Raw genomic sequence first — 22,388 nt, forward strand, 5'->3', positions numbered from 1 at the left:
TGGAGAACCTCTGTGTTGTGCTGCGTGGTTATTCGTTTTTTTTTTTTCTTTCTGAAGTGTGGGAATGCGACATAAAGATACAAGGGTGGGACGCTTCTTGAGTTGAAGCTAATGTATTATCTGCGTGCCACTCATGTCCATATGATCTTTGACTTGAAATATTTCTCTTTCTGAGTGTTGGCAATTTGTATTTGTGGACTTAGATTATGCTGGTAATACTCTTAAGAATGCTTTATGTTTTTTAAACTTTTTCATGTGTATATTGGTTAAGGTTGGGGTAAAGCATGTAGCAGTGTAATTTACTGTTATGCAAACAAATTCTTTCATTTATCCATAGGTAGTATCTGTGAATGTTTTCAAGGTACCGAGTCTACGAGATGTCTTTGCACTGAGGTTATTTGTATGCTGGAAAAGGGTTATGCGTGTCCAATTCAGGTATAATTATTTTGGAAGTGCCTTTTACTTGTAAACAAGTCTCATTATCATGGAAGCGCCTTTTAGATGTCAACAAGTCTCATTATTTTGGAAGTGCTTTTTAGCTGTAAACCTGAGGTTGTGTTTGATATTGATGTCTGACTTGAAGAGACCATAGTTGATTTGGTTGGTGAGGCAGTCGTCACTTCTTATCTAAGATAGAGTTGTTGTGCGTGTAAGTGCAGGTGGAGGTGGGAAGCTGCTTAGTCTTGAAGTGTTTTGTAGCTATTGCCTAATCTTCAGCAGCATAGGACATCCTGTTAATGAAGGAAGAATGGATGGTAGGTCATGAAGAAGAGCCATAATATGTTAGAGTTAAAGAACCAAGTGCTGTAGGATGTCGTTGGAAAGTAGTCTCAATTTAGAACTTTTGCTTTGGCAGAGTACGTTGAGGCTGCCTGCCTCAGAGATATGTGGCAAACAATGTTTAAAAATAATTCCATGTTTCTCTCTAGATTTTATTTTTCAGGATATGTCTTTGTATTGTGTCAAAAACGTCCTTTATGTTTACTACTGCTAGCTTGGCTCTTCAGGTGTTGCTCCATGTTGAACCGACTTGCTTATGTTTCGTCAGCTTGAAGGGATGAGTCGTGGTTGAGTGTTTAGCCTTGATTCTATCTTGGAAGTTAAATACAGAGATGTGGGGGTGGTGTTCTTTAATATTAACCTTTCCATTAGCCTGCATGGTGTGCAGGGCGACCGATATTGTGGTGTATGTATGATGTGGGATTGCTGGCACATTTTCCTGGTGTAGATGTGGATTGTTTTCTTCCAGGAACAGGGGATGTTGTTCGGAATCCCGGAAAATCTGAAAATTTCACTGAAGGCATTAATTGTTTATGGTCAAGGTATTTTATGTGGATGTTTTAATCTGGTCCTCTCCTTCAACTGTATATTTACATGCCTATCATCAGTGCTGAAGTTTTGTGAAAATGGAGGTGGTGTGTGTGTGTGTGTGTGTGTGTGTGTGTGTGTGTGTGTGTGTGTGTGTGTGTGTGTGTGTGTGTGTGTGTGTGTGTGTGTGTGTGTGTGTGCGCGCGCGTGTGTTTGTGTGTGTGTGTGTGTGTGTGTGTGTGTGTGTGTGTGTGTGTGTGTGTGTGTGTGTGTGTGTGTGTGTGTGTGTGTGCGTGTATGTGTGTGTTTCATTTTGTCTTGAGGATTCGTGCTTCTATGGCTTACTGAGGCTTAACTCTGTTTGGTGGTGTACTTGCTCCTACTTGCTGGGAATAGTTCCCTTCTCCTTAATAAGGTATCATGAGTTGGTTAGGATCAGGCTTTAGATATGTAGTCAGAATTTGCTGCTGCTCGTTCTGTGATCAATTTGTCATCAAAGTTCGCATTTAATATTTTCTTATTTTTTTATTATTTTTTTCCTGTGTTTTGAGCAGTTCATTTACAATATTGTTTAGATTGTGAAATGTTTCTCTCTCTGGCAGACTGAACTACGAATTGTTATATTTCAGGAGAGAGGTTATAGTTGCAGTTTTAGTGTTATAACAAGGAATGTGTAGTTTGTTGCCAGCTGTTTTGTGTTGAAGGTGGTGACTACTGTGTCATGTTTGGATAACAGGCTATGTCAAATGTTTCCAGTTCTTGGTTTACAGTTTGTCTTCTTTTAATTAGTGAAAGCTTTTTTGGTTGCGTCTGAAATGGCTTGTAATGACTTTGTTTTATAATGGAGACTGTTACGGTAAGAAATCATAGACTACTTTCCAAGAGTTTTAGATGACAAGTGTAGAAGTAAATAAAAAGAGGTCGGTGGATGGTTCGTTCAAAGATTCCCCCCCCCCCATAGAGGGGACCGAGCCATGTATTAGCCCGGTTGAAGTGGATGGGGCCGTCTCATTACTCTTGTGTGGAGGTCGTGCTGGTGTATGTTGATTGTTCAGGATGTTTAGGTGTTCAAGTTGTTGTTAGGCGTGGTTCATGAATGGTTTGAATAAGTATGTAGTGCTCACATAATGCCACTCAGGAAGAGCGACTGGTCAATCTTTTATTAAATGCACTGAGTCAGGGAGCCTAGCCTTGGGCCTCTATGCTACGGACAGGTTAAATGATGAATGATGTGGTGAAGAAGCACAGAGAATATCCTCAAAATAGGAAGGGTATTTTCTCTCTGTGACTCACTGCATATATGTGCAAGGGAGGCAGGAAGTGAACAAGGAATCTCCTTGGACACAGGTCACGGCGGGATAAAGTTAAAGTTATGCTGGTGGGCAGAGGCGCGTGACTGTGGGAGGCAGATCTGGAAACGCCAGACCCCGCATGCAGCTCCACACCATATTCCACACAACGCTATGACTCACCACTCTAATATTCGCCCAGACAAGAGTGAAACTATATTATTAAAGGATTCTAACTTCAAATGAAAGGCGTTGGAGATCCCAGAATTTCCCCTCAAAACTTGCCCTTGGACTTTACTCCTTACGAACTATGATTTGACTAACTAGATTCAATGGGAAATATGAAAGTTTTAATTAATGAATTAACAAATTACTCATATAATCTAGCATGGACATAATGAAGGAAGTCATATTAGTTGCTAAATTTCTCTTTTCTTTATCCACTGCAGGTAGCCCTCATTTCGTCTACCACACACCAACAGAGGGCTGATTGCTGCAACCATCAACAGTTACCACTGGGAAACTAATATCCACTATCTTTAATATGATATACATTTCATTCAAACATGGTATTATGGTGTTAGTGAGGATCTTCTAATACTGTGTAGATGGGACTTTACGGAACATCAATGAACATACTGATACAGAACCCAAATCTCAAAATATCCTGCCGCGAACAAATTCCGACCCAGCAGTCCCCAGTCCACAGCTACCTACATTCCACAGTCCACATTTGTTTACCTTTATCATCTATGGGATTAACAGGGGTAGAAAAAGTGGTAGAAATGCGTGAAGATATATAGGTGGATATGGTGACAGTACCGAAATGCACGGCAGAACTGTGGTGAAAGTGGGTGAGAATAGGGAGAAATTGGTTATCAAAAAACAAACTGAGTTTAGGAATGAAGGGGGTTTGTAGAATACAGTTTTTCCATTAGTAGAATATTGAGGGCTTTACAAGAGAGCAAAAAAAGAAAAAAAGCTGTATGCATCGTTCATGGATCTAGAAAAGGCTTATAAGGGATGCAGATACAGTACGTCCGGTGTGATATACTTGATCAACTATACTCAGTTTTTTTTTTTTTTCTTTTATCTAGGCGAAGATGCACTTGACAGATTGGTGATGGTTGTCTGAATTCAACATGCCCCAGCAACATTTACTAACCCAAATTTCCCCCTCAGATATATGTTGTTAATTAATAATGTTACCGAGTAAAGAGATTATGAAGTACTGTTGTATTCAGCCAGTCATCACCAACCTGTCTAGTGTATCTTCGCCTCGGGGAAAAAAAAAAATGAGTAGAAAGCATTCGAAGACCTCATACCTTCATCAAAGGCAATAAAATCTACGACATCACTGTTGCAATTCCTCTTCTCTACCATCCTAATACTTTTACGGTCTCAAGTAATCAGTCAGCTCTACTGTCTTAGTCTACCATATCATACAGTCTCAGGGAGCGCATACCCCCATCAAAGCTAATGAAGTACGTGCTTTATTCGTGTACTCGGATCCGGATGCACCACAAAAGTGTAATCACCTCTTTCTTCATCGTTGTCCACCTATCCATCAAATTTAATTTAATTCGATACCTGCTTATTGAGGCATGTTTTTACACAAGCTGACAAACAGACACGTGTGAATATAATGATACCCTCCGTCTAACTTCACTGGTGGAGGTAATCATATGGAGTGGGCAGTAGACATTTGAAAGTGAAAGAGTAGCGACAGCATTATTAGGTGTGAAGGGACATTTTAAGAAGGAATTTAACCTTGTTGAATGTGAACAGGCATGTGGGAGACTTGCCTGTTGTTGTTGTTTTCTTTTAATTATCTGTAAGATGAAGGAGTGGAAAACGAACCGAGGGAAGACTAAAACTGGACACTGGAAAGGAGGAATAAAGTACACTGTTGTTCGCAGATATATTTTCCTGTTCTGAAATAAGCAGGTTAGACAAGATCCCTTTGTGAATCTGGAATCTGTGTGAGAATAGACATTTCCGAGAGTGAATGAAGAGAAAGCTAAAACTGCGAATGATTTAGCTATGGATTATGTGAGAGTATATTAATGACTGGAAATTATGTGAGAGTATAACCGGGAGAAGACTAAAACTGGACTGTTGTTTGCAGATATATTTTCCTGTTTTGAAATAAGCAGGTTAGACTGCAAGGATCCCTTTGTGAATTTGGAATCTGTGTGAGAATAGAGATTTCCGAGAGTGAATGAAGGGAAGACTAAAACTGTGAACGATTGACCTATGGATTATGTGAGAGTACCGGTATATTAATGATTGGTTCAAACACCAGTTGGAGGAATTTTCTTAAGTTAAACAAACAAAAAAAAAAATAAAACTATTACCCGTAGCTATAAGTAAGTATAGAATGTCTTTACGCTGAAGGGTTTTCTATCAAGGAAGAGTAATTTTCAAAGCTGGTACAGAAAATGAGAAAATCAGTAGGTGAATCGACCTAGGTAGGGAAATGGCAGATCTAATGAAAGGGGTGATATGATTACAAAGTTGAGTCTGGAAGCAAAGAGATTCCACATAACAGTGTCTTTAGTGGCAGGTTTGATTAATAGAGGTAATGTGTGAATACAAAAGGGACATAAGTCATGAATCTAAGCTGTAGAGGTTAATTATTTAAGATGTGACTGGGGAGTTACGGGTGTATAATCAAAATGTAGTGTAGGTGGATGGCATAAATGCACAGTGGTTAACAAGAACAGAAGATTTGTTCTGGGCATAGAATAGAATCATCAATTAAGAATTCCATTTTATACAAGCTAAGTTGACGAGAAAACGAGGTGAAGAAGACCAAGAACTAGATGTAAGGATAAGGATCATAAAAGTAGCCGATTATGATTGGCAGGAGGGAGTGGGGATGAGTTATAAAGGAAGGGTTTAGAAGCATATATGCTATGGCCATCTTGGGCAAATATATAGATAAATAGATTCACCAGGTGCTGTTGGCAGCAATCTAGGTGTAATTAAACTCCAGTTTTAACACTGTCCTTCTCGCTGTGTAAAATATATTATGAGCCGGGTTATGAATTTCAGCCGCTTTGATGTCTCCACTGCATTCATGCATTAAATGAATGTTGATTTATTCCATTATTCATATTACTAATAATTACGGTAAGTTCATGGGATACCAATTCACAGAGGCTAAATTACTGTATGCACTGCACTTTTAACCGTCGTGGCCTGAGCACTCTCGTACAATGATCCAAATAACGTCATTTTTTTAAAATCTGAGTGAATAAGAAGAGCTTGGGAGCGTTAATGCATAACTCTCAAGTCTGATATAACTTTTTATCATTCTGTTTCCGCTAACGCTTGACCAAAATCACCCGAGAGTGAGTCTTACAAACCTAAGAGTGTCAAGGATCATGATACAATTTTCCTCCCTTCTTCACAGACCATAGACTGGTTTCGGGGTAGGATGAAAGTGGGCAGTTGCTACAGAGCGTCGTAAGATGTGTTCTCACGGGTTCGTATGGAATCCAAAATTACTGGATAACAAATGCGCTCTCCCTTCCACACGTTAACACCGTTCCACGACAGAACACACCGAGTACATTTTTCACCTTGCAGTTCAAAAGTCTCCCTAACCTTGCAGTCATGTAGCAGGGTGTTTTTTAAAGATGGTTGTGAGGCCTTCAGTGAGGGAAATTTCTCTGTTTTATGTATAAATTTTTATTACTTGCATTTGGTTGCAAAACATATAATAGAAGATTACTGCCGTCGTTGGAAGGAAACTAAATATTATCTCGTCCTCTAACTGAACATGTCCATATAATGACATTGTTCGATTACTGCATGTTCAGGCTCATAAATGCACAACAGACTGGTAAAATAAGGGACCTCCTTTTACAATACGTTCCCTCATTGAAGTAAGGGTCTTTAATTTGCTACCTGATATATCCTAGCTGAAGTGGAAACCCCACATTAAAACCACAGTGTATCACAGGTGAAGTAAGGTTCCACCATTTGTTACAAAGCGCCTCATTAGTGATGCAAGGGTTTTCTTTGGACACCAAGAACACTAGGTGAAAATTAAGGGCTTCCATTTGTCATGTCACTGAAGTGAAATAAGTGGACTCCATTTGCATCATGCAGTGCTTCCCAAGTAAAGTAATGACCTCCTGGCCCCCCGTTTGTCACAAAGGCTCCTTGGTATAATAAGTGGCCTCCTTGCTCTCATGGTGGGGGATGGGGGACGATGGGGTGGACGGGTAATAACACCATTTGTCTCCCCCATTAACTACGTCCCTGTCATGTACGTGATACACCCAGCTTGTTCGTTTGGTGAGAGAAAATGTCATTACTCCACATAATATATAAATCGCCATTTGAGATCTGTATAGCATGGTTTGAATGAAAACAATCAAGCTGACCCATATGGCGAGATATGATAGGCTCTGTTCATTCCTCACATATCTATCTATCTATCTATCTATCTATACAGACACACACACACACACACACACACACACACAAACACACACACACACACACATATATATATATATATATATATATATATATATATATATATATATATATATATATCTATATATATATATATATGTGTGTGTGTGTGTGTGTCTGTGTGTCTGTGTGTCTGTCTGTCTGTCTGTACGAGTGCACATCACACAATCTCTGTAGTCTGCTTCAGGGTTTTATGAATGTCTGCAAAAATGGCGTGTTGTGAAAATAAATTTATACAAGAGTAATGTGACGACTGCTAAGAGAGAAGGTAACTCGAAAGCTTAGCGTGATGTGTTGATATGTTGTGGTGATTTGAACTGGTAAGAGCTCCAGTGCCTTAATGCAGTAACTGTAACAGATAATAGCTCTACGTATGTGAAGGCAGTGGGAAGAAGGGTGGAGTGGTTAGAGGAACTGAGTTGGTCGGTGCAACGAATTTCTTACTATGCAGTACTGATAGGAATACGGGGGGTGCAAGAGAACTGCATGCAGGTCTGTTAGTGTCCACATTAAGGCCGGCGCGCCATCTTGGTAGTGAGAACGTTTGAAAATGCAGAAAAGAGGGCAGTGGAAATGAGAATGTCAGGTAATGTGTGCGGGTAGCATAGATTACATATAGTAGGACAAGAAACCTTGAGAATGATGCAGGGTAAGAAAGTTGACAGTATGCTGTCACGAATGAAATTCGCGACATTTTCCTTTTGTGAGAAACCACGAACTATTAGTAGAAAACTCACTGTGTACCGTTCAGTTAACCGTTTCTCTCTCCATTTCGATGGTATACTATTTTCAAAACATTCATCACTGTTTCAAAAGTGACCTTTCTAATGCACGTCATTAAGTGCTCTGCTGAGCGATATTATTGTTTCTATATTGTTCGCCCTTGCTTGCCTCAACTGTTGGCCACGCCTTCTTCCGGCTGGCCCGTGCGTCCTACCACACACATCGTATTTGAATCAGTCCTTTATATGTCGCGAAGGAGTGTGGTTCTGTGCTCCAGTAGTGAGAGTGAGAGAGGTCTTCTAGCACCCAGACTCCACTAGACTACAGTTCTCCAGGCTCCCACCCTTCCTTGGTGATACGCTACATTGACCAGTATTTCCTTTTTGTATTTTCCTAGGTTTAAGAGCTTAGCTTCTGAGTGAGCGAGTGAGTGCGATCTCATTATTTTGAATTCACTTTGAGATGTAACGTTGAATTTGTTCCTTTGTAATTAATAAATTTAACAGTTCTTTTTCTTTGAGCTTAATGTAATGTAAACTCGTGTTTCATTTCTCCATTAAGCTTATTTCCCTTATAGCTCCTAGCTTGCATAAACGCTTTGCTATTCATAACTGGTACTTAGGCCAGTCTTGTTGTATTAACCTTAAAATCCGTTGTGCCTTCTAGGAGTTAACGCATCAGCAAGAACCTGATATCATTGACAGTAATAGTTATTTATTGTCAGGGGTGAAGTCACTTTCTCCAGAGGCTAACAGTACTAATAAACAGCAATTGTGAGTAATTAGTCTCTGCTGTGTACTGTTGAGAAAGTTTGTAAATTGTCATTCTGGGAGAGTCGGCAAGTGGGCCGGCATAAAGTAATCATTGCTTGATTTGGCAAGACAATTCATTGTCCCTGCTCTTCAGTATTATTGAGAATTATCCTTTAATATTGCTTTTATTTTAAAAACCCCGTGACAAATGGCGACCTCATTCCAGGATAATAACTCCTAGCTCTAAAGCTATTCACGAGATAATACTCACTCGTTCATATTTAGGTATTTATCTTTAAAGTCTATAAGCACTACCTTACTGGTGATTATTGATTCATTTTTATTAATTTACATAATAGTTTTGACAGTCAGTTGTTTGTTTAATTTTCTTTCTTTACCTTGTTGTCCGCAACAAGGAGAAGGCCTACAAAAGGTACCGGAGCCAACCCACCCCTGAATCACATAATCTTTACGTTTCTGCCCGGAATCGTGCTAAGTCTGTTCTTCGCTCCACTAAAAATAATTTCATCCATACTAAATGCTCTCAACTCTCCAACTCGAATTCTTCCCGCTCCTTCTGGCACCTTGCCGAAAATCTTTCTAACAACTTTACCTCATCATCCTTCCCTCCTCTTTTCTACTCTGATGGTTCTGTAGCTATTTCTTCTACTGATAAAGCAGATCTCTTCGCACAGACTTTCTCCTCCAATTCCACCTTAGACGATTCCGGTGCTGTTCCTCCATCACTTCCCCCCTCTGACTTCCTCATGGCTGACATTAAAATTTCTTCAGTTGATGTATTTTCTGCCATTACTGGCCTCAGTACTAACAAGGCATATGGGCCTGATGGGGTCCCTCCTGTTGTTCTCAAAAACTGTGCTTCTGTGCTTACACCCTGCCTAGGCAAACTATTTCGCCTTTGTATGTCAACTTGTACCTTTCCTTCTTGCTGGAAGTTTGCTCTCATTCAGCCAGTCCCAAAGAAGGGTGACCACTCCCAACCCTCCAACTATCGTCCAATTGCTTTAACGTCCTGTATTTCAAAAGTTTTCGAGTCAATTCTTAATAAAAAAATTTTAAGGCATCTTTCCTATCACAACCTTCTTTCCGATCGTCAGTATGGGTTCCGTCAGGGACGCTCCACTGGCGATCTTCTCACCTACCTTTCAGACTCCTGGTCATCCTCCTTTCGGGACTTTGGCGAAAGCTTTGCCATTGCACTTGACATCTCAAAGGCTTTCGATCGAGTCTGGCATAAATCTTTAATTTCCAAACTGCCCTCCTACGGTTTCTATCCTTCTATCTGTACCTTCATCGCTAGCTTCCTTTCTGGTCGTTCTATAGCTGCTGTCGTAGACGGCCATCATTCTTCTCCTAGATCTATCAACAGTGGTGTTCCTCAGGGCTCTGTCCTATCACCAACTCTCTTCCTTTTATTCATCAATGATTCTAAGCTGTACATCTAACCCTATCCACTCATACGCTGATGACTCCACCCTTCACCTTTCCATTCGGTTCCCGCAACGCCCATCTCAACAGTTACTTCAAGAAACAAGGGATGAGGCTATGGCACACCTAATGTCTGACTTGGCTCATATCTCTGACTGGGGTAAAAATAATATGGTTGTCTTTAATGCTTCTAAGACTCAGTTCTTACACCTATCAACCCGACAAAATCTTCCACAGGTATACCCACTAATGTTTAATAATATTCAGATTAATCCTGCATCATCCTTGAACATGCTTGGGGTTTCATTTACTCGGGACTTATCTTGGAAAGATCATATTACATCTCTTGTAAAATCTGCTTCCAAGGGATTGGGTGTGCTAAGCCGACTCCGCTCTTTCTTTACCCCTGCACAATTGTTGACTCTATACAGGGGTTTTATCTGCCCCTGTGTGGAGTACAACTCTCATGTGTGGGGAGGCTCCCCACATACAGCTCTTCTCAATAGGGTGGAGTCAAAGGCTTTTCGTCTCATTAACTCTCCTCCTCTTACTGACTCCCTTCAACCTCTGTCTCTTCACCGCACTGTTGCATCTTTATCTCTTTTCTATCGCTACTTTAATGGTCACTGCTCCTCTGAACTGTCTGCTTGCATTCCTCCACCTCTACGACGGGCGCGTAGCACCCGTCTGGCAGCAAACTCTCATCCCTTTTCTGTCCAACTCTCTAATGCAAGAGTTAACCGTTACTCCCAGTCTTTCATTCATGCAACAGGTCAGCTCTGGAACTGTCTCCCTCTGTCTGTATTTCCTCCTGCCTATGATCTCCAGTCTTTCAAACGCAGTGTGTCCAGGCATCTCAAAATGATCGGATCTTGAATTTGGCTCTCTATTGTATTTTGTTTTTCTCTTGGAGGGAACTGTTACTGCGGGCTCATGGCCTTTGGTTCCTTCTTCCTCGCATAAAAAAAAAAAAAAAAAAAAAGATAAAACTGGTCACCACTAACCTGTGCCTATATTCTATATTTTTTATTATTGGCATTTCTCTTTGCAAAAAAAAATCGCAGTCAGTACTGAGTCGCTAGTTATTTAGATTGAGTTAGCATCATGTCGACCAGCATCTATGTACAGGAAGCCAAAGATATGGGTCTTACGGACCCAACTGAAATCAAGGAGTTCGTCCTCTCTCGGTTTAATTACGAACAGCAGCGCGAGAGTGATGCTCGTGAAGAGCGTCGAATTCAGCGTGAGGAACACGAAAAGGAGCGCGAATATGAGCAGAAATAGCGCGAACACGAGCAGAAACAATGCAAACTCGAGTTAGAACAAGAGCGAGAACAATGCGAGTACGAGCTTGAACGAGACAGAGAACGAGAACACGAACGTGCCAAACGAGAAGCAAGCAAAAAACATGAACTTGAAGTGCTGAAGCTCAAGCGAGATTCCTTGGCTTCAGACACATCTGGTGCAGTTGGTCCAAGCTCCACGAGCGTTCTCCCCGCACATGTTATGGCGACCCCACGCATCAAACTTCCTTCATACAAGGAAGGCGAGCGAATCGAGCTGTACATAGCTCATGATACTTAGGTGAGTGGATGGAAAAAGATGAAACTCCTTCCACGTGTGAGGGGATAATTGACCTTATGCTGCGCACACAGCTAGAAAAGTCATGGCCTGCTGAGCTCATAGCACAGCTTATGATCTGCCAGGTGAAAGATGCCAGCCAAATGGTGGAAAAGGCTGACGCATATTTCACTGCATACGGGTATCAAACTCCCAAGCAGTATACCTGGAACAGGAAAGCTGATAAATCCGGGAAACAATCTCAGACTGAACCCCACCAACAAGGCCATTCTCAGAATAATGGCCAAGGTCCAAAACCGCAGTGGAAGGACCAGGGGCAAAACACTCAGAAACCTGAGTGGAAGAGGTACAACAGGTACCCTAACCAGCAGCAGTATCAGCCACGCAACCGACCGTCAGGACCGTCCTCACCACCAGCTCAAGTAAATAGGAGGCAGGAAGCAAACGCAGCCTTCATTCCTCAGCAGCAGCACGGTGGTCACGTCTCTACCAGTACAAGTTCTCCCCCACAGTTCACTAGTCCCGCAGTGATAGTGAACCCCCCTCCACAGATTGCCAATGTTCCATCTCCACAGGCAGTGAGTACGACCCCACAAGTATCTAGTTCACAAGGCACAATGTTGGCCACATCATTAATTCAGCAGCCTCATGAGTGGCTAGCTGCTTCCTCCACAGGCCCTCCCACAGGTGACAGTACCTTCCTTGTTCAGCCAGGGTTTGTGGGAGACATTCCTGTGAAGGTCCTGAGAGAATGGATCCTCAGGTTGCTCTGTCAAGCAGAGTCTAGTTCGTCCTGAGCAGTACACAGGTCGACAGATCCACGCAAACCTTATTGATGGATCAGCGAGATTGTTCCCTGAGGCATGTATCCAGGTGGCATCTCCATTTTATACTGGTACGACACTCGCAGTTGTCATGCCAGAATCTTTATTTGACCTAATCGTAGGCGATATTCCCAGTGTCAAGGATAGTTGCACCGAAGATGACGCTACTCAGACTTTGACTACAGTAACATGAGCCATGGCTGAGGCTCCAGATTGTGTCACCCCTGTGACCATTGAATCGCCGCAAGATCTGATGTGTAGCCAAGTTGTTGTTCAAGAGCAACACTCCAACCCAACACTTGCTGCCGTGCGAAAGAAACAAAAGGGTCAAGTGATTAAGTATTCATGGGGAGGTCAAGCAAAGTTCCTTCGCAAACAAGGTCGGCTCTACCGTGAGTCATGAACACCCGAGGGCGAGGTTCGACTGCAGTTTGTCGTTCCCGCCAAGTACCGCCTATCAGTGTTAGAATGGGGTCATTGTTCAGCCTCAGGAGGTCACATGGGCAAAAGGAAAACCCAGGGCTGTTTCCTAGCTGACTTTTTCTGGCCAGGGATGGGACAAGACATAGATAGTTTTGTGCGTTCCTGCAATGTGTGTCCATGTAACACCAATCAGGGATAAGTCCTTCCTGTGCCGTTTGTAACCACACACGTAATCTCTGAGTCAGTTGAGAGACAGGATAGTGGTGAAGTGGGTGCAGACCTGACGTCTCGCCCATTGGCCCCACAGGACACATCATGTCCAGGTCCTGTACATACATATGTACCATAAGTTAAGGGAAAGTTTGTGAACCCGCAGAGGCAACCCGAGGCTGTGTCTGCGGACACACGAGCCCGAGTTTGCACAGGGATTCTCAGCTCCCCGATATTAATATAAGTACTGTAGGTTAAGGGGGAAGTTCGAGAGAGAACCCCGCAGAGGCGACCCGAGGCTGTGTCTGCGGACACACGAGCCCGAGTTTGCACAAAGATTTTCAGCTCCCCGATATTAATATAGGCACTAGGTTAAGGGGGAGGTTGAGGACCCGTGTGCAGTCCGAGGCTGTGTCTGAGGACACACGAGCCCGAGTTTGCATAAGGATTCTCAACTTGCCGACACTAATCGTAAGTGTAGAGTTAAGTTTAACCAGTGAACTACGAGTCCTCGAGACCAACTGCGTCCAGGGACTACTTTTCCTGGTTAATAATGTACCTAATAAATTAATGGCGACCTCGAATGTACGAAGCTTAGGCTGTCACTCGTTTCGTAGCATTGTAATGTAATAAGAATTTTTGTCCCATTGACACTTTTGATGCTCCACCTTAATTGATTTTGCAGGTACAGCGATGGGTGTAGCAGTTTTGCTGTACGTGCCAGCTGATCGTCTGCCGCACGCTGCCGCCTCTTCTCCTTTGCCTTCATCATCGCCATATTATTAATATTTACTGTATTATTTTACACGTAGGTACAGTTACACTACAACTGTCACACTTACACTGTGTATCACATACACCACGCTACACAACAATTAGATGTCATTGTAAATGTAGCGAACTTTCACTCAGTTTGACCTGAGTACAAGATTTTCACCGTTGTCACAGAGTTTTTTCCCCTCAAGCTTGCCTCTATTAACGTAAATACAGTAATCACTCTAATATCCGGACGCCCAATAACCGAACATCCCCACTAACCGAACCTTATCGTCCTGGGATCAAACATTCCCAAAATGGTCCGAAAATCCAAAAAAATTGGAAAAAAAACCGATTTTTTGCCGTCCGTAATTTGAACTTGCCGCGCGCGCCGCGTGAGAGCATTGTTTTGGTTCGTCATTCCTCCGACGTCCGATAGAGCGCCGCTGCATCATCCCCACTTCCCGCCTGTCTCTCACCGCGACTGGACCTGCGCTGTTCGTCATGGCTGCCCACGTGCTCGCTTTTGTGGTGGTGCCGTACTTGCTGCAAGGCCTCCTGCTGCTCTCTGCCCTACTCTTAGTGTGTGTGATGATGGCCCCGCCTCCTGAGAAAAGGAAGAGAGTGGTGTTGACTCTGGAGAAGAAACGGGAGATATTGGAGAAGGTTGATGCGGGTTGGTCTTCCTCTCGCATTCTCCGCGAGTTCAACCTGGCCCGGTCGACTTTGTTTGATATCAAGCGTTCCCGAGACAAGCTCATGCAGTACACGGCTGACTTCTCGTCGAGAAGCAAACGCAACGTGGAGAGGAAGGTTATGTTTACTCCCAAGTATGCAGAGATCGACCGCTCCACGTTGATTTGGTATCGACAGCAACGTGCAGCTGGTGTGATGGTACGTGGAACGGAGCTGAAGGCTGCTGCTGAGAAGTTTGCAAGGCTTCACGACGCCCTAGACTTCAAGGCATCCGAGGGTTGGCTCTTCGCGTTCAAGTTGCGACATGGCCTTACTAACCGTAAAGCACATGGCGAAGCATTGGACGCTAACGAGGATGGAGTGGACGAGTTTCGGCACAAGGTGAAAGGCTTGATCGACAGGGAGGGCCTCACTCTCGGTCAAGTCTATAACGCTGACGAAACTGGCCTATTCTATCGCTCGGTGCCAACGAACACTCTCGCCGATGAGACGGAGAAGCGTGTACCTGGCCGCAAGCTTTCTAAGGAACGGATATCTGCTTTGTGTTGTGCCAATGCTAACGGCATGCACCGGCTTAAGCCCGTTATTGTTGGCCGTGCAAAGCAGCCTCGGTGCCTTCGTGGGGTGATGGATGTCCTTCCTGTCGTATGGTACCATTCTTTGAAAGCATGGTTCACAGCTGTGATTTTCAAAGACTGGTTTCACCATCACTTCGTCAAGGAGGTCATACATTACCAGACGAAGACACTGGGAATTCCTCGCGACCAGGTAAAGGCTCTCCTTCTCCTCGACAATGCACCTGCCCACCCGTGCGACAAGGACTTGGTTGCTGAGAATGGCCGTATTAGGTGCATGTTTCTGCCACCTAATACGACTGCTCTCATTCAACCAATGGACCAAGGAGTGATCGTGGCAACAAAGCGCCTGTACCGTCGGAAGTTCCTGGACGAGGTGATGGTGGTTCTCGAGGACGAGGACGAGCGCAGGGAAGGACGTGACACTCGAGGCAAGCGGACTTTGGAAAACCTTCGCCGCTACAACATCAAGTCTGCGCTGTACAACTGGGCTAGTGCATGGAAGGAAGTCCCTGTGAAAACTCTTGAAAATGGTTGGTCTCGTCTGCTTCTCGGAACAGATGTGGAGTACGATTTCCTAGGGTTTGACGTGGATGACTTCCATGCACGGCTACGTACGCACGGCGACGATGTTGATGTGGACGATGTTCGTGAGTGGTTGGACGACGACGAGGCGATCCTGGGTATCAGACGTTGTCTGATATCGAGATCGCGTCTTCGATTGCTGGTGTCAGTCCCGAACTTGAAGATTCCGACGACGAAGGCGATGATGATGCAGACTCCGCCCAGCAGGACACTACTCCAGCCATCCCCAAGCTGAGCGCACTCCGGGAACATCTAGAGTTCGTCCTAGACTACCTGGAACACCCGGACTGCGACAGGGAGATGGGGCCCTTGGGACTCGTGGAGGAAGTGCGTGCTTTCCGGCAGCGCATCATCAATCGCCAGAATCGTCGGTCCTTGCGTCAGTCAACGATTGACAGTTTTTCAGGCCCGTGACCCCCGCTGTGCCAAGCCCTGGTTCCACTCCGTTTGCCTCCCCAAGACAGGCCCTCATGCTCCGAGCCACAGCCCAGCACATCAGCTACAGTGGAGTCACCGCTCGACGTGAGTTTGCGGCTGTCTTCAGAGTCTTCTGTAGTCGGTACGCCATCACCACTACCCACCGATGCACCCCTTGGACGCCTGCCAGTGATACTCTCGGGCTCTGACAGTGAATAAACAGCAAGAACTTCTCCACTAGACCACACGGGAATTTTGAGTGTTGTGCAGTGAAAAAAACGGTGTGTTGTGTTAAGGTTTTCAAGTTGGGAGAAAAGACTAAGTAGAAAAGAAATTTAACGTAACTAACCTTCTTTGTTTTGGCTTTGGAAACTTAAAAAACTTGGGAAAAGTTAATGTGCAACACTTAAATTTAATGGAACATTATTTGGACTAAAGTGAACACTGTGAAAAGAACGGACTTCTGTGTGTTAGTGACTAAGTTCAGTGCAAGACTTCAGGAAGAGTGTAGTGCAAGTGCTTCAGGAAATCGTTCTTACTGTCAGAGTCCGAGAGGAGGCGGTTATTCATCGAGGTGGCCAGGGACTTGCTGTAAGTAGCCAAAATGTTTCATGTTGTACTATTTTCCATACTATATTTACCAGAATGTTTCATATTGTATTTTTTCCCATACTATACTTACCAGAAAGTGTCATACTGTACTTCTTTCCATACTAAACTTACCTCATGCATGTGCAGTAGGAATGGGTTTTTCAGAGTTCGGTTAGGTTCGGTTAGGTTAGGTTCGGTTAGAGTCCATAAGTACCAGAATGTTTATTAATGTATGAACATACTTCTAAACCCACATTTTATGTGTCTATTGCATTTATTTCAGTCATTTATGTGCCTTATTGGTGTGATTTGGGTGTTAAATAGGTGCTATGCATGTCCGGAGGGAGTTGTATAGGTGTTTCTCTGTGTTAGGGTCCGTAAGTACAAGTCCATAAGCTGGGGCCCAATATCCGGACAAAACCAATATCCGAACCTACCGATGGCTCTATTGATCCGGATATTGGAGTGATTACTGTACGAGGTTTTTATGCTCATTGGTGATAGTGATTTTCTCCTGTAGCAGGATAGCACACATACCACAGTGTGAATCTTGTGTGACTGAGTTAGGATGTGTATATATATATATATATATATATATATATATATATATCCACAAATTTTTTCCCATAACGAAAAAATTTCATTTTGAAGGGGCGTAATGTCACGAATCAAATTCACGACATTTTCCTTTTGTGAGAAACCACGAACTATTACTGGAAAACTCACTGTGTATTGTTCAGTTAACCGTTTCTCTCTCCATTTCGATGGTATACTTTTTTCAAAACATTCGTCACTGTTTCAAAAGTGACCATTCTAATGCACGTCATTAAGTGCTCTACTGAGCGATATTATTGTTTCTATATTGTTCGCCCCTGCTTGCCTCAACCGTTGGCCATGCCTTCTTCCGGCTGGCCTGTGCATCCTACCACACACATTGTATTTGAATCAGTCCTTTATATGTCGCGAAGGAGTGTGGTTCTGTGCTCCAGTAGTGAGAGTGAGAGAGGTCTTCTAGCACCCAGACTCCACTAGACTACAGTTCTCCAGGCTCCCACCCTTCCTTGGTGATACGCTACATTGACCAGTATTTCCTTTTCGTATTTTCCTAGTTTAAGAGCTTAGCTTCTGAGTGAGCGAGTGAGTGCGATCTCATTATTTTGAATTCACTTTGAGATGTAACGTTGAATTTGTTCCTTTGTAATTAATAAATTTAACAGTTCTTTTTCTTTGAGCTTAATGTAATGTAAACTTGTGTTTCATTTCTCCATAATTAAGCTTATTTCCCTTATAGCTCCTAGCTTGCATAAATGCTTTGCTATTCATAACTGGTACTTAGGCCAGTCTTGTATTAACCTTAAAATCCGTTGTGCCTTCTAGGAGTTAACGCATCAGCAAGAACCTGATATCATTGACAGTATTAGTTATTTATTGTCAGAGGTGAAGTCACTTTCTCCAGAGGCTAACAGTACTAATAAACAGCAATTGTGAGTAATTAGTCTCTGCTGTGTACTGTTGAGAAAGTTTGTAAATTCTCGTTCAGGGAGAGTCGGCGAAGCGGGCCGGCATAAAGTAATCATTGCTTGATTTGGCAAGACAATTCATTGTCCCTGCTCTTCAGTATTATTGAGAATTATCCTTTAATATTGCTTTTATTTTAAAAACCCCATGACATATGCTTTGATGGCATCATCATCTGTTTTGTATCTTTATCAGTGCCAATCCTTTTGAAATACGCTGCAGCACCAGACTTCCTCGAGGGGAGACTGAAATCACATTGGGTAAGGGATATTCATTGGAAGATCGAGGCATGTAGAAGCAGAAATGTCGTGACGATATTTTATATGTGCTAGTCTGTACAGAATATGCTATCAGTAGAAGCAAAAGGATGCAAATATATGTAAGCATATGAAAAGACACATGCAAAAGGATAAATAGGACACAGTAATGTTTGCCAATTGTGCAACAGCATTGCGGCAACATGCCTGTTAGTTGACACGACCGTCAGTTCGCATAAACCGTTAGGAGGTATAACTGTCAGACGAACAGTAATAGAGGTTGCTTTTATTTTACCCATTCAGAACATGTACGTCCATAGCAATCTTTCACATCCATTCACGCTCGGATTTGCTTCCATCCCGTTAGGTCCATCAGTATCCAGGCAGATCACTTCAAGCCTAGACAAGCCATCAAGGTCCAGTATAGTCTTTTCATGTCCTTCATATCCAGTCAGCATTAGTCATGTCACTTCACATCCGTCAAGGTCCTCTCAAGTACAGTCAGGTTCAGTCTGGCCCAGTTAGACCCATTCAAGTTATTTACCTGCGGTCATATCATTCACCTCCTATCAGGCTCAGTAATGTCAGTTCCAATTTTCTCGGAACTATTAAGGTCAGCTCAGGCCAAATTTAGTCAATTTATGTAAAATTAGATCCATTCAGATCACTTTAGGTCCACTCAAATCAATTCAAGTCCAAGTAGGAGCATTCAGAAAAGTAAAGCCAGTCCAGGCCATTCACACCCAAGTAGGCTATGTCAGCTCTGGTCCCATCAGGACGAATCATAACAAACTAGGTTAATTCAGGAACCACTCTGATGTTGTTAGCCTCATCTAAGTCATTTCAGGTTGGTCATATCAATGCTGGCTCAGCCAGGTCAGTTCAGGTCTGTTCAGGGCCATTCACACCCAAGTAGGCTATGTTAGCTCTGGTCCCATCAGGACGAATCATAACAAACTAGGTTAATTCAGGAACCACTCTGATGTTGTTAGCCTCATCTAAGTCATTTCAGGTTGGTCATATCAATGCCAGCTCACCCAGGTCAGTCCAGGTCTGTTCAGAGCCATTTAGATCACGTGACATCCATCCATGTTTTGTTAGAGCTATTCATGTTACTTAGGATATTTTAGGGTCATTCAGGTTTATTTAAGCCTATCGAGATCATTTAACCTGCCCCATCCCATCGACGAATGGGTATGTTGCAACATTTTGCATTTGCCAGTCCCGACGACGTACTGGTACGTCGTGCAATTGCAGGGTCCCTAATTTGCACAATTTTCGATTTTCGCGCGTGATTTTTTGTACGTATACACGGGACACCTTCCTCTATTCCTCTACAAGATGCCAAGCAGGGACAATGCCTTACACTGCATAACCTCCCCCCTCCCACCCTCACGCCATTGTCTCGGCAATTCACCTGTTACCAGTGACATGGCCAGTAAAGACATTCAGGGCCAGAGTGATTCCCCAATCGATGACAATGTGGAGGACAAAGTTTACACAGCATTAGAGGAAGAAACAGTCAGAAATAATGATCAGGTAATGTGGCAAAAGAAGGTCAAGTATGATGATGAGTTAGTGAGTGAAACAATGCTTATAATGCCTATATTACTGTTTGAAAACCAATAGACTCTCGTACTACATATAAATTCGTACCAAGTAAATAAATAAATACCGTTTATGAGTGGTGTGAAATAGTTACCCTCCCATAGAACTCGTTTTCTTTGGTGCCAGCCTGTTAGAAAACCCAGTCAGGTAAGGAGGTACTGGTACCTGGATCGAGTATTTTAAACCTCAGGTGAGCGATTTCTCTATGAATTTTCGATGTTTCTCACCAAAAGCAGAGGTTTTAGCCAAAAAAAAAAAAAAAAATCAAAAATACCTCGGGAATGAGGGGTGTCAGAGGTGTGAAATAGCTTGGGACGTGACGGGTTAAGTAGTTTATTTGGGTCTCATCCATTCAGGCTAATCATGTCAACCCAGGATTGTTGATGACATTTCAGTCAGATATGGTTTGTTCATAGTATATTGTTCAGTTTAGTCTATTCATATTACTTTGTTTGAAGGAACTTTGTAATAAACTTCATGGCACTCAAACCAACCGGTCTAAAGCATTCATTTTATTGGGTATAATCTCATAACCCCACCCCCCCCATCCCAACCAAAATTTCAGCTCATCTTAACCATCCCTTCGTCCCCCAAATTTATTTCTTGAACCCCATAACAATAATTCTTAGAGCATATTTTGATATAAAACATTTACTCCACTCACAGGATATACTTTCCTGCTCCAGTGCCATCACCTGCAAAATTTCTGTACCATCCCACCCATTTCTTTAACCTGCCGCATGCCAGTGCCGTTTTAAAACGGTGTGACATAATGCCGTGGCCAGAGCCAGTGCCGTTTTAAAACAGTCTAAAATAAAAAACTTCACTGTGACTGCATTTTTCAAGATTCACGGGTAAAAATTGGCAGGCCTGTAAGGTAACTGTTCCTCTACCATCCCCCAGGCTTTCAAGGCCATACACTCACTCGCTCCCCCCCCCTCACGCTCACTCTGCCTCACTCTGCCTGTGTGCCTCACACAGTGCTGTACATAGTGAAGGCATTTTGTAAATATTTTCATGTAAGTGTAAGTTGCAATATTTTCTTGTCAGTGTAAGGACTATATAGTGAAGTCAAGTTGTAAATACCTTCTTGTAAGTGCCAGGACTGTAAGTAATGAAGTCAGGTTGTACCTATCTTCAAGTAAGTGTAAGATAATGCATTCACGGTGAGAAAGACACGCAAATTGTGATAGATGCTGAAATAATAAGTGATCAGAAAAGTGTACTGATCATTGCTATACCTTCCCAGCATAAATACCTGAGTTTACCTTATATAGAAAACGGCTTTCTCTCACGTATGCAGCGAGCGTGAGAGGGCGGCTATACCTGTACACAAGTATGTGGGACTCAATAAAATTAATTTTCGAGCCTCTGTGAGCATTTTAATGGCAAAATTTTTTGTTTCCACATCAAAATCTATCATTTTAGCCCCCCTAAAAAAGGTCAAAAAATGGCCGGCACTGGGATGACCTAGAGCTAAAAATATCTGGCGTGCAGCAGGTTAATCATGACCCCTATTTCTTTACCCCTGGGTTTCACTTCCTGGCGGTTTAATGACATGACACAGGTAAGGAAGTCGATGAAAGTATTTAATTCTAGAAAAACAGTGTTCAGTGTGTATAACAAAGATGAGCAGCGAGGAAATGAGTAAGTGGGATGGGCAGGGATAGTGGACGGATGGGGACGGGCAGGGTAAGGCGTTCTGCATATATGGACAACGTATATCGACCACTTTTCGTGTGATGATTCCTGAATTAAGATGAGGTATGGAAAAAAAATGGGTAGATAATGATGGACTATTAGTAATGGATGGTGCAGTTAGGCAAGATGAATAAACCCAGTGAAAACTAACAATGAGTGAGGCACAGTGTTTATCATGATAACATTCCTCTCGGAAGTTTAGGGATGGAGAGATATAAAAAGGTGTGGTGGGTGAAAAGTAGTGGACAGGATGGGCAGGGTTAGTGGTGGGTGATGGTGGTGGATGGGCATAATTCGCCCAATAAAAAGGAGTGCTCCAGACTGGCCAGCCTAGGCGCTTTTTGTATCAAAATTCTTCAAGAAGAGAAGAAGTACAGTAGTAGCAATAGAAACTGAACCTGAGTTACCTCCATGTACCTTCTCTCTCACAGCTCTGGTAAATATTACTATGGTAATATGTGCTGAAGGATTTTTTTCTGTAGGTGAGGGAAGCCAATATTTCAAAGGCATTGGTGAGGTGTAAATGACTGTGTGGCCCATTTCCAATAGGGAAGATATTTGTTGCTATTAGTTTTAGTCTGTCTGTCTGTCTGTCTGTCTCTCTCTCTCTCTCTCTCTCTCTCTCTCTCTCTCT

This window comes from Coenobita brevimanus, chromosome 70 (genome assembly GCF_032717465.1).
Source record: "Coenobita brevimanus isolate Jiangsu-jjx chromosome 70, ASM3271746v2, whole genome shotgun sequence".
NCBI lineage: Eukaryota > Metazoa > Arthropoda > Malacostraca > Decapoda > Coenobitidae > Coenobita > Coenobita brevimanus.